At 36.7% G+C, this 6,683-nt stretch overlaps 1 non-coding gene across 1 annotated transcript; it reads right to left on the reverse strand.

The window, feature by feature from the left end:
* Window positions 1–5,791: 5,791 nt before the first annotated feature.
* Window positions 5,792–5,899, reverse strand: LOC148545373 (small nucleolar RNA R71). The gene has a single exon (XR_015901771.1). It is a non-coding gene; the product is annotated as a small nucleolar RNA R71 (small nucleolar RNA).
* Window positions 5,900–6,683: the final 784 nt, after the last annotated feature.

Here is a 6,683-nt window from a genome sequence, read left to right on the forward strand (position 1 = left end):
GTGGTCATGTGTACGCACCATTGAGCATGCGTACGCATGGTTGTTTTTTTTTTTTTTTTTTTTTTTTTACAAGACTCAAACATAAAAAAGATTTTTCACCCAACTATTTACATTTTAAAAACAACCAAATTTCAAAATTAACAAAATCCTTAACTTCCAAAAACTATTCAAACATTCAACTAAGAAATTCAAACAAAAATATAATTCAAAACAAGATTTTTAACTATTACAACATACAAATTAAAGCACAAATCTAACTAAGAAACTCACATGTAATGGCAATATATACAAGAGTGATATAAAGAAGGAAAGTAACTAATAATTAAAATATAATTCATTCATCAACTATACATACAAGAGTAAATAGAAAGAGTTTACCATGGTGGGGTGTCTCCCAGCTAGTACTTTTATTTAAAGTCCTTAAGTTAGACAATTGGGGATGGCCTTGCTATGGTGGCTTATGCTTGTATTATTCCTTGAATTCCCACCAATACTTGCATATCCAATGTCCACCGAAATCCCAAACTAGGCGCACCAAGCTTCCAAGAAATCTCAAGCAAGTAACAAGTCCCCAAAGTTGTTGATTCCCCAATTGTATTCCAGGGTCCCAAACCTTGTTTGTCAGTACCCTTTCTTTTAATTGATCATCATCATTCTACTCGGGTGATAAGTACATAGAATTCTCATTTAGACATCCAAACATCCTCCTAAATCCAATCAATTAAGCATGACTCCAACCTTTGCACCTAAACCTTGATGATGCAACCACAATGAACCTAGAATGGTGTTCTAACTACTAACCATCTCCCTTTTGCTCTTAAAGCCACAAAGAGATCTAAGTTGACTATCCGTCTCAAGAAAACCATATTCAAGTAGAATAAGAAAGTTTAGAGATAAGAGATTTACCCACTTGAATGAAAGAATGGATGGTGATGGCTTGGGGAGAGGTGTTTCCAATGGTCTTGCAAGTTACACTCCCTTGTGCTCTTCTTTGATCATCTCTACCTCTTGGCAAGCGTCTTCAATTTCCACTTCTCGATAAGGTTCATCGTATTCAATCACTTTCTCACCAACCTCTTCTAACTCTTCTCCATCCTTCATGTCATAACTCGGACGTAATGTAGAACCTATCTAAACATCAACCTTAAATTCAATAGAGGAAGACTCCTCAAACTCAAAAAGATCATGCGTTGATGTGGAATCATCATCAAGAGGAGGATTTGTTGCTTGATCAACCTTTTCCAATTCTTTATTCATAATATGCTTTGGAGGTTGCACATTATCCTCCTGAACATCAATTTCAATCTCAATAGAAGAAGATTCTACAACCTTGGAATCCACCTCGCACTCAACTTCTCCTGGATCTTTAACCACTTCATCTTCTTCAATGACCTCAACTTCCTCCATTTGTTCCAATACATAAGCCATCTCCTTGTTCTCAAGTTAAGATTCTAAAATCTCCTTTATGCTCTGGTCTTCGGTTGATTCTCCACATTCATCTGTGGAAATGCTTTGTTTGTGGCATGAATCCCATGAGTCTAAGTTGGCTTTAATTGTGGCAAAATTAGCCATGATAGTTTCGTGCCTCTTTTGGGCTTTCTCTTGCTCCTTGAGAATCATGATTGCTTTAAGTCGATTCATTGCTTCCTTGAGGTGATCTCTTGGCTCTTGTTCCACTTGGCTAACATAATTAGGATCATATTGCTCTTGGAACGATGGATATAGATATTCTTCCTTGAAGGGTCATGGTGAAAAGGAGAATTCATCATGTGGTTGAAGTTCTCATATATCAGAGGTGGTTCATCTTGGTAAGAGTATGGAAGTGGTGGTTCTTGGAGATATTGATATTGGAATAGTGGTGATTCTAAGTATGGTTCATATGGCTCATATGGTTGTTGGTATGGTAGATAAGGGTTAGGATCATATGGAAGTATTTGGTGGTATGAGGCTTGTGAGTATGGTGGTTGAGGGCTATGTTGAGGAGGGGGTTTGATGAGCGGATAATTTATACGCTTTTTGGCATTGTTTTTAGAATGTTTTTAATATATTTTAATTAGTTTTTATTATGTTTTTATTAGTTTTTATTTAAAAATCATATTTCTGGACTTTACTATGAGTTTGTGTGTTTTTCTGTGATTTCAGGTATTTTCTGGCTAAAATTGAGGGACCTGAGCAAAAATCAGGTTCAGAGGCTGAAAAAGGACTGCAGATGCTGTTGGATTCTGACCTCCCTGCACTCAAAGTAGATTTTCTGGAGCTACAGAAGCCCAATTGGTGCGCTCTTAATTGTATTAAAAAGTAGACATCCTGGGATTTCCATCAATATATAATAGTTTATACTTTGCCCGATATTTGATGGCCCAAACAGGCATTCCAAGTCAGCTCAAGAATTCTAGCGTTTAACTCCAAAACTGGCATAAAAGTTGGAGTTAAACACCCAAACTGGTACAAAAGCTGGCGTTTAACTCCAAGAAAAGTCTCTACACATGAAAGCTTCAATGCTCAGCCCAAGCACACACCAAGTGGGCCCGAAAGAAGATTTCTGCATTAATTACTGATTTCTGTAAACCCTAGGCTACTAGTCTCTATAAATAGGACCTTATACTATTGTATTTTCATCTTTTGATCATCTTTGACTCATACTTTGATAGACCTTTTCACGTTTGGGAGGCTGGCCTCACAGCCATGCCTAAACCTTGTTCTTATGTATTTTCAACGGTGGAGTTTCTACACACCATAGATTAAGGTGTGGAGCTCTACTGTTCTTCATGAATTAATACAAAGTACTATTGCTTTTCTATTCAACTCAAGTCTGTTTCTTCTCCAAGATATTCATTCGTTCTTCAACATGATGAATGTGATGATCCGTGACACTCATCATCATTCTCACCTATGAACATGTGCCTGACAACCACCTCTGTTCTACTAGCAATGGCTTGAATGCGTATCTCTTGGGTTTCTAATCTAAGATTGGAACCTTCAAGGTATAGGCTAGACTTATTGGCGGCCATTCCTGAGATCCAGAACGTCTAAACCTTGTCTGTGATATTCTGAGTAGGATCTGGGAAGGGATGACTGTGACGAGCTTCAAACTCGCGATTGCGGGGCGTGTGACAGACGCAAAAGGATCAATGGATCCTATTCCGACATGATCGAGAACCGACAGATGATTAGCCGTGTGGTGACAGCGCATTTGGAACGTTTTCACTGAGAGGACGGGAAGTAGCCATTGACAACGGTGATGCCCAACATAAAGCTTGCCATGGAAAGGAGTATGAATGATTGGAAGAAGGCAATAAGAAAGCAAAGGTTCAGGAGGAACAAAGCATCTTCGTACGCTTATCTGAAACTCCTACCAATGAATTACATAAGTATCTCTATCTTTATTCTATTTTATGTTTATCTTTTAATTATCAATTATCAATCACCATCTGAATTCGCCTGACTGAGATTTACAAGGTGACCATAGCTTGCTTCAAGCTGACAGTCTCCGTGGGATCGACCCTTACTCATGTAAGGTATTACTTGGACGACCCAGTGCACTTGCTGGTTAGTTGTGCGAAATTGTGACAAAGTGTGATTCACGTTTAAGAGCTCCAAGTCTTTGGCGCCATTGTTGATGATCACAATTTCGTGCACCAAGTTTTTGGCGCCGTTGCCGGGGATTGTTCGAGTTTGGACAACTGACGGTTCATCTTGTTGCTTAGATTAGGTACTTTTCAGAATTTTTAAGAATGGATTCTAGAGTTTCAAGGTGATGTTCTTATCATCACAAAAGCTGATTGATTCTCATCAATTTAGCTGTTAAATGTAATGTCTTGCTGAAACTTGGCCAAACATGTCTAATCTTTTTAGACTGAAGCTTTAGACTAACATTGCATGATTCCTAGAATTCTTATTAAAAGTTTTGATTCTCTTTATTTTCTTTTCCATATAAGTTTCGAAAATCACAAAAAAATTTATAAAACCATAAAAATAAAAAATATTTTATGTTTCTTGTTTGAGTCTAGTATCAATTTTTAAGTTTGATGTCAATTGCATGTTTCTGTTCTTCTTGCATTTTTCGAATTCATGCATGTTCTTCATTGATCTTCAAGTTGTTCTTGATGATTTCATTGCTCTGATCTTTAAATTCTCTTGTTTTGTGTGTTTTGTTATTTCTCATATGCATTCTCAATTTGTTAGTGTCTCCTATATGAAAATTTTTAAGTTTGGTGTCCTGCATGCATTGTTTGTTTGATTTGAGTTTCCTAAGATTAATTATATTTTGATTGTTTCTCATCATTAAAAATTCAAAAATATTTTCAAAATTGTGTCTTTTTAAGTCAATAATACAGAGAATTGAAGATTCAGAACATTCAGCAGAGGAATCAAACAGAAAAAGCTGGGCGTTCAAAACGCCCAGTGAAGAAGGAAAACTGGTGTTTAAACGCCAGCCAGGGTACCTAGCTGGGCGTTTAACGCCCAAAAAGGTAGAGTTTTGGGCGTTAAACGCCAGAATGGATGCCATTCTGGGCGTTTAACGCCAGGATGACACTAGAGGGAAGATTTTGTTTTTAATTCAAATTTTTTTCAAATCTTCATAATTTTTCAAAATCAAATATTTTTCAAATCATATCTTTTCAATCATATCTCTTCAAAATCAATTTCTTTCCATTTTTTTTATTTATTACTATTTTCGAAAATCCTTGCTAAAATTAACGATTTACTTCAAAATTTTTAAGTTGTTACTTGCCTATTAAGAAAGGATCAAATTTTAAATTTTAAGAATCATATCTTTTACTTTCTTGTTATTCAAGTAATCAACTTTAATTTTAAAAAATTCTCTTTTTTTAATTTGATTTTCAATCATATCTTCTCAATCATATCTTTTCAATCACATATTTTTCAAAATTAACTCTCAATCATATCTTTTTAATTTCTAATTTCAAAATCTTTTTCAAAAATCACTTTATTTCTTTCCCAATCTTAATTTTCGAAAATCTCAATCAAATTTTCAAAATTTCTTTTTTATTATTATTTCAAAATCTTTTTAATTTATTTTCGAAAATTCTTCCCCTCTTCTCACATCCTTCTATTTAAAGGACTAACACTCCTCCTCAAGTTGCAATTCGAACTCTATCCTTATTTATATGTTCGAATTCTCTTCTATCTACCTCTTCCTTCTATTCTTCTTTTCCTCTGACACCTCAAGGTATCTCTATACTGTGACATAGAGGATTCCCTACTTTCTTGTTCTCTTCTCTTTCATATGAGCAGGAACAAAGATAAAGGCATACTTGTTCAAGCTGATCCTGAACCTGAAAGGACCTTGAAGAGAAAGTTAAGAGAAGCTAAAGAACAATTCTCCTTAGAAGGCCTAACAGAGCTCTTCAAGGAAGAAGAAACCATGGCAGCCGAAAACAACAATGCCAACAATGCAAGGAAGGTGCTTGGTGACTTTACTGCACCTACTCCCGACTTCTATGGGAGAAGCATCTCAATCCCTGCCATTGGAGCAAACAACTTTGAGCTTAAGCCTCAATTAGTTTCTCTAATGCAATAGAATTACAAGTTTCATGGACTTCCATTGGAAGATCCTCATCAGTTCTTAGCTGAATTCTTGCAAATCTGTGACACAGTCAAGACCAATGGGGTTGACCCTGAAGTCTACAGACTTATGCTTTTTCCTTTTTCTGTAAGAGACAGAGCTAGAACATGGTTGGATTCACAACCTAAAGAAAGCATGAACTCTTGGGAAAAGCTAGTTAATGCCTTCTTGGCAAAGTTCTTTCCACCTCAAAAATTGAGCAAGCATAGAGTGAAAGTCCAAACCTTCAGACAGAAGGAAGGTGAATCCCTCTATGAAGCTTGGGAAAGATACAAGCAATTGATCAGAAGATGTCCTTCTGACATGCTTTCTGAATGGAGCATCATAGATATTTTCTATGATGGTCTGTCTGAACTATCCAAGATGTCATTGGATAGCTCTGCTGGAGGATCTCTTCATCTGAAGAAGACGCCTGCAGAAGCTCAGGAACTCATTGAAATGGTTGCAAATAACCAATTCATGTACACTTCTGAAAGGAATCCTGTGAATAATGGGATAGCTCAGAAGAAAGGAGTTCTTGAGATTGATACTCTGAATGCCATATTGGCTCAGAGTAAAATATTGACCCAACAAGTCAATATAATTTCTCAGAGTCTGTCTGGAATACAAGCAGCAACAGGCAGTACTAAGGAAGCTTCCTCTGAAGAAGAAGCTTATGATCTTGAGAATCCAGCAATGGAAGAGGTGAATTACATGGGAGAACCCTATGGAAACACCTATAATCCTTCATGGAGAAATCATCCAAATCTCTCATGGAAGGATCAACAGAGACCTCAACAAGGTTTCAACAACAATAATGGTGGAAGAAACAGGTTTAGCAATAGCAAGCCTTTTCCATCATCTTCTCAGCAACAGACAGAGAATTCTAAGCAAAGCCACTCTGACTTAGCAACAATAGTCTCTGATCTAATCAAAACCACTCAAAGTTTCATGACTGAAACAAGGTCCTCCATTAGAAGTTTGGAGGCACAAGTGGGTCAGCTGAGTAAGAAAATTACCGAACTCCCTCCTAGTACTTTCCCAAGCAATACAGAAGAGAATCCAAAGAGAGAGTTCAAGGCCATAAACACGTCTCACATGGCCGAACTTGGAG

The sequence above is a fragment of the Arachis ipaensis genome, chromosome B9 (genome assembly GCF_059453495.1).
Source record: "Arachis ipaensis isolate K30076 ecotype BB chromosome B9, ASM5945349v1, whole genome shotgun sequence".
In the NCBI taxonomy this organism is placed as follows: Eukaryota; Viridiplantae; Streptophyta; class Magnoliopsida; order Fabales; family Fabaceae; genus Arachis; species Arachis ipaensis.